Below are 6,453 nucleotides of genomic sequence, written 5' to 3'. Positions count from 1 at the left end.
ACGATTTTTTTATTATTATTATTTATGTGTTATAATCAATTATCAGCATATGATTTTGAACTATTTTCGACATACTCGATTTTTGTTCTTTATTTAATGTCATAGGCCATATATACCCTACTCAGTCGCACCTACAGGGGTCTTAGGATGCAGATTACGCACATGATATTATTTGAGAGGTATAATGTTTCACTAAAAATGGTACAATTAAACTGGAGAATATAAATTGGGGGGAAGAAATGTATATTTAGGGAGCAGAATGGGAAATTTGAAGGAGAGAAGTGTAAATTCAGGGGGTGCACCCAAGCTCTTGAGAGGAATAGCATCCCTATCCGTTCAGATTCGGAGAAAGGGGACCTTTACAGTTTCGTCATTCTTAACACTGATGAGTTCTTAATCTTTGTTCAAATATATATAAAATTGTTTTCCTTCTACCTAAGGAACTCTTTTTCTTTTAAATTCCAATTCTATCGTCTGTTTTTCCTTTATACTATATAGTCACTAACATCAAAACATGGTTAAATATTATTATTATTATTATTATTATTATTATTATTATTATTATTATTAAGTATTCCTCCTTTCGGCAGGTCCTGGGACTAATGAGGATTTTTTTTTCAATTTTAGATTTGGGCTTGGAAATGTTTCTTCCACTTTTGTGGATCTTCAGCTTCCTCTTTTAACTCTTAATAGTTTCTCCTATCTTTCAAATCATCGACCAGCTCTATCGATCATCGATAAGCTCTTTGGTGCAGTAAGCGTCTCTCGTCAAAATACTTCCCAGATACTTAAAATTATCGACCTCTTCAAGTTAGCTATCATAACCGTATCATCTGCATACCTGATCTTGTTAATGATCTGACCTCCTATCTCGAAATCTCCAGTTACCATTAATGCTTCCTTTATTAAACATTCACTGTCGATATTGAATAATTGGGGCCACAAACTACATCCTTGTCTGACTCTTCTTCCAATCTCCACTCTATTGGTTTCTCCCTCATTCAAGCACAACTTCACTCGTTGTCCTATGTACAGGTTTTGAATGAGTCGTCCGTCTCTCCAGTTGACTCCGATTTATTTAAGTATTTTCAGAAGTTTAACCCAATTGACTCGATCGAAAGCTTTTCGTCTGTCGATGAAGCACAAACACAACTCTTCCTTTACATCAAGAATTCTTTCTGATATAATTCTCATTAATCCAATAGCATCTCTGGTGCCTTTTCCTTTCCGGAATACAAATTGATCTTCTTCTAACCTCTCATCTACCTTACTTTCCAACCGCCTGTTCAGTATGTGTGCAATGATCTTTCCAGTGTGGGAAATCAGGCTAATGGTTTTGTAATCGCTGCACTTCTTTGCTTGCTTTTTCTTGGTAATGCAATCATTGTAACATCAAGAAAATCCATTGGCCTTCTCCACTCAAGTAGATCTTGTTAATAAGTGAAGTCAGTACTTTCATTGCGTTGTCTCCTAATCCCTTGAGCAAATTTATTAGTATGTCGTCATCTCCAGTGGCCTTTCTCCTTCGCATGTCTTTGATTGCTCGTACTACTTCACTTTTCAATATACTGGGCCCTTTTTCATCATCCACCTCTTCCCCTGTTTCGATCGCAATATCTTTGGGGCGCTTCTTCTGATCGTACAGATCTTTTATGTATTCCTCCCAAATTCTAAGGATTCTTTGATGGTCAGTGGTTACATTACGTTGTTGATCTTCGATGCCGAACGTTCGTATACTTTTGTTAGCTCTCCCTCCTAATTGTTGTGCTTTCTGGTACATCAGATCATATCTGCCGCGCAGTTGAAGTTCCATGATTTCTTCACATATTTGCTCCATGTACATTTCTTTGGCTTTGTCCGTTTCTCTTCTCAATTTATTATTCAGTATTTTGTATTCATTGATGTTTGTGTTTTTTGCCCTTTTGCGTTCCTTCATCTTCTTAGGCATTGCTTTAGTTATCCATGGTTTTCTCGGTGCTCTTTATATCCTACCAATGTTATTATAGAGTGTGTCAAGTAGAATTTGTTTAACTTTTCCCCAACTATCCTCTATATTGTCAACCACATTGCCCATTGTACAGAATTTTTTTCAATCTCTTCTTTCACATCATCGTCGATATTTCCTAGCCGCTCTAAGTTCCATTTTCGATTTCTCCTCCCATTTTTCTTGATTGACTTTAACCAGATTTGAACTTCCGCCACTAGGAGATTGTGATCCGAATCTATGTCCGCTCCTGGCAGTGTCTTCACGTCTCGTACGTTATTCCTGAAACGTTGCTTCACAAGAATGTAATCGATTTTGTAGCGTTTCTTGTCTCCTGGACTTTTCCACGTGTACAACTTGGTTTTTCTATTCTTAAAGCACATGTTCATCACCACCAGATCATGTTGCCTACGGAAATCGATAAGCATTAGACCTCGGTCGTTTCTTCTACCTAGTCCAAATGGTACCACCACCTTATTCGCAGCTCCATCTCCTACTACGCTGTTTAAGTCTCCCATTACTATGGCGTTGACCTTACCTCTTCCTTCCTGATGCAATATTTCACTGATCTGACTGATTTCATTACTTCTATTTCATTATCATCATGGTCGGTTGTTGGCATATACACTTGTATTATCATAATATCCACTGTTTTTGCATGTAGTCTTACAAACATCAAGCGGTCACTGCAGTGTTCCACTTTGGTTACAATTCTTGCTACTTCGTTCTTCATTGCTATCGCGACACTATTGTAGGCCTTATCGCCACCCGAATAGTATATTCTGTAATTTCCCGATACTATCTCATCTTGGCTATCTCACTTCACTCAAGCCCACTATGTCCACTTTACATTTGTCCATTTCCACTTTTAAATTTTCAAGTTTTCATTCACGTCGTATAGTTCGTACGTTCCAGGTTTCCATGCTGAAATGAAAGTTATTTTCTCCTCTGATGATTCTTCCAGGAGTAGTCCGCACCCGGAGATCCGAATGGGGGACTATAATACCTCCGGAATTTTTTACCTCAGGAAGAACCATCATATTTATTTATTCTCCTCATTCGTCCCTTCTGGGAAAAAGATAATGTGATAGTATTCCCATTTTCTTTCCACATCTTCATGCCATTGACCATCTACTGGTTCATCCGCCTTTTAGAACAGTTTCCCGTCCTAAGGACAAGAAGGTGCCCTGACCTCCACCCGCTCATGCGCCCCCCGAGAAGACCGTTAGCAATTGGTAGAAGCTGACCTCTTATTCTGGGAATCGATCGGTCCCCACCTACGTTAGCCGCCAAAGACGTTGCCCGCTTTCTCCCGCGAGGAGGTGTAGGTTGGTATTTTCTCTTCGTTTAGGATGAGACCTGAAGGCTTTTCTCAAACCTCTCCAGTACATTTAGAAAGCATGGTTAAATATAAGGAAAGCAAACGTAAATAAGTACATGATTAAATCAGTATATTTCTGTCAGAAAGAAAACAAACGTAAGTAAGTACATGGTTAAATCAGTATATTTCTGTCATTAAGACAAAGAATGTAGTAAATTTATTTTCAATCTTACTTACAAATATATCAAGGACCTTCTATAATTATTTGTAACTAATTTTAAAAATTTAAATTGCACACATACACATCTTAGTGCTACTGACATAAGTGATAGCAAAAGAAAAGAAGCTCTATTAAGCTGGGAATAGATAGATAAAAATTTAGATGTAGAGAAAAGAATTTTGGTTTGGATTACTACTCGAACCTCCTGATTTACGGAATGATTTTGCAAATTCTTCGTACTCCTTGAGATCTTCATTCGATACAGTTCTCTGAGACGTTTCGAAGGCTTTGTCAAAGTGTTTCATCATGAGCTGTGCTTTTGGCGGTACTACATCCTTTCTGGAAGTCGATGCGATGTCCATATCCATCTCTATACTTTCTCTGATGGCAAATTTACAGGCTTTTTGACACAGTTGAGTGATGTCTGCTCCTGAATATCCAACAGCTCTACTGGCAATACTCTTTAGATCAACATCTTTAGCTAGCGGAGAATTTCGAAGATTAGCTTCGAGAATGGACAACCTTCCACTTTCATCTGGCAATGGGATATAGAAGATTTGATCCAAACGACCAGGTCGCAAAAGGGCAGAATCAATTATATCTGGTCGATTGGTAGCACCGATTACAAACAAGTTAATGTTCCGAGTCATTCCGTCCATTTCAGTAAGAAGTTGATTTGTGACTTGGTCTGAAGCACCTGAATCAAATTCTCCTCCTCTTCGATGTGAAATGGAATCTAATTCATCGAAGAAAATAACGCAAGGGGCTGCTGCCCTTGCTTTATTGAATAAATCTCGGACATTCTTGCATGATTCACCAAACCACTTACTAAGAAGTTCCGGTCCTTTTATAGAAATAAAATTAGCCTTACATTCTCCGGCTACAGCTTGAGCTAGCAAAGTTTTACCACAACCTGGAGGACCGAAGAATAATACACCTCTTGCTGGCTTAAGGCCATAATTTTCGTATTTCTCAGGATATTGAATTGGAAACTGAATCAACTCCTGTAATTCCTTCTTGACTTCTTCGAGACCTCCAATATCATTCCAGGTAACTTTAGATATCTGTAGCATATTTGTCCTCAGAATATTCGGCCCAACTTTTTGCATTGCAAAATTAAAATCTTCCATGGCAATGCTGATAGTTTTCAGTTCTTCTTTTATGTTATTTAAATCTATCTTCTGCATCTCAGTTCCTATTCGATGCAATACCGCTTCAGTACATAGTAGAGCTAAGTCAGCTCCCACGAATCCGTGAGTATACTGGGCTAAATCTTGGAGATTCACGTCAGTGTTTAACTTCATGTCTCTGGTTAGTATTTTAATAATCTCTAAACGGTCAGCGGGCGATGGAATACCAATGTAAATTTCCCTGTCAAATCGACCTCCTCGTCTCAACGCAGAGTCAATCACATTTGGTCGATTCGTTGCTGCCAGCACTACTACACTCGAATTCTCAATTAGTCCGTCCATTAAGGATAACAATTGAGCCACAACTCTTTGCTCCGTACCGTGGGTAGAAAAGCTTTGGCTTCTATCGGTTGCAATGGCATCTATTTCGTCAATGAATATAATGGATGGAATAAATTGACTTGCGCGTTGGAAAAGAGCTCGAAGATTTGCCTCAGAACCTCCAAGAAAATTGCTCATAATTTCTGGTCCATTCACTCCAAAGAAGTGGGCTCCTGACTCGTTAGATATGGCTTTTGCAATCAACGTCTTTCCAGTTCCTGGAGGGCCGTACAGCAAGACTCCTCGAGGAGGTTTGATTCCAAGAGTATGGAACAATCTAGGCTCAGAGAGCGAAAGTTCGATAATCTTTCTCAAAGCACTAATTTCTTTCTTGTACCCTCCAATATCGTCATAGCCAATAGCTTTCAAGTATCTTAAGTAGTCGTTCTTTATAACAGGCACAGTCGATAGGATAATATGTGTTTCAGCTTTGACAATACCATACGGTTCAGGACTTACTTGCTTTACTACAAACTGAAACAATTCAGAATCGCGAATAACATAATGAACATTACTATCTTGAACCGGGATATCTTTATCGCTAAAATAAAACTTAACATATTTTTCGAATATAGTGGAATGCGCACGATCATCAAGAGCCTTAGATCCAGTCGGTAAACTATCATCAAAGACAGATATAAATATAGACGTACAACTCTGTATTTCTTGAACATGCTGGACGAAAACGTAACCATTTACACGTGTTCTTATATTGTGCCTGGCAGTTTCGTTCAAGCTGATCACTGATGTAGGGACTTTCTTGCTTTTTCTGACGCGACAAACTGTGTTAGATCTCTTTTGACCCCTTATTAGCACTATGTCTCCTTCTTTTATGCCAAGCTCTGTCATTGTGGCTTCGGCAAGCTCCGCTAAGTAGGATTCCAGAATTGCATTGTCCTGCTCGACCTTTAGTTTAATCGTAGCTGAAGAGGATGGCGAAGAATTTTCAGACATTTTTGTAGATTTTTTTCTTGTAACCAATATAAAATAATGAATGGAAAACAGTATATCTTCTTACATCATTGTTATGGAAATTACTTACTAGTGGAGTAATTATTTAACACTGTAAAGAAGTACTGTGTGATTGTTGTTGATTGATTATTTACAGTTTTTATCAGATACTAGCTGAAATTTCTGTTTTTCGCACGGTAAAAATAACGTTTACCAAAAGCACAACTGAAAGGTGTATTTGAATCCCGTCAGCCCTTAGAACACATATTTTAATCAAAGTCAAATGATTAAAACACAACTCGGTCGAAGCCAGGGTTGCCATACTCGAGACTCGCGATGATGCCAAACACGGGTCTGAATTATGCTAGATTTTTGTAAATTATGCCAGATTTTCAAATTATCTTTCCTAACTAATTTTAAAGAAACGGCCCCTACTTATTTTCATTATTTTAATGAAGTGTATTAA

The 6,453-nt window shown here is 38.2% G+C and overlaps 1 pseudogene; it reads right to left on the bottom strand.

Moving 5' to 3' along the window:
- Positions 1 to 3,454: 3,454 nt before the first annotated feature.
- Positions 3,455 to 6,055, bottom strand: LOC145668344 (transitional endoplasmic reticulum ATPase pseudogene; annotated as a pseudogene).
- Positions 6,056 to 6,453: the final 398 nt, after the last annotated feature.

The sequence above is a fragment of the Thermobia domestica genome, chromosome 13, assembly GCF_964235325.1.
Source record: "Thermobia domestica chromosome 13, izTheDome1.hap1.1, whole genome shotgun sequence".
Lineage (NCBI taxonomy): Eukaryota > Metazoa > Arthropoda > Insecta > Zygentoma > Lepismatidae > Thermobia > Thermobia domestica.
The sequence above is the reverse complement of the archived record's forward strand: the minus strand, read 5'-3'. Positions and strand labels throughout refer to the sequence as shown.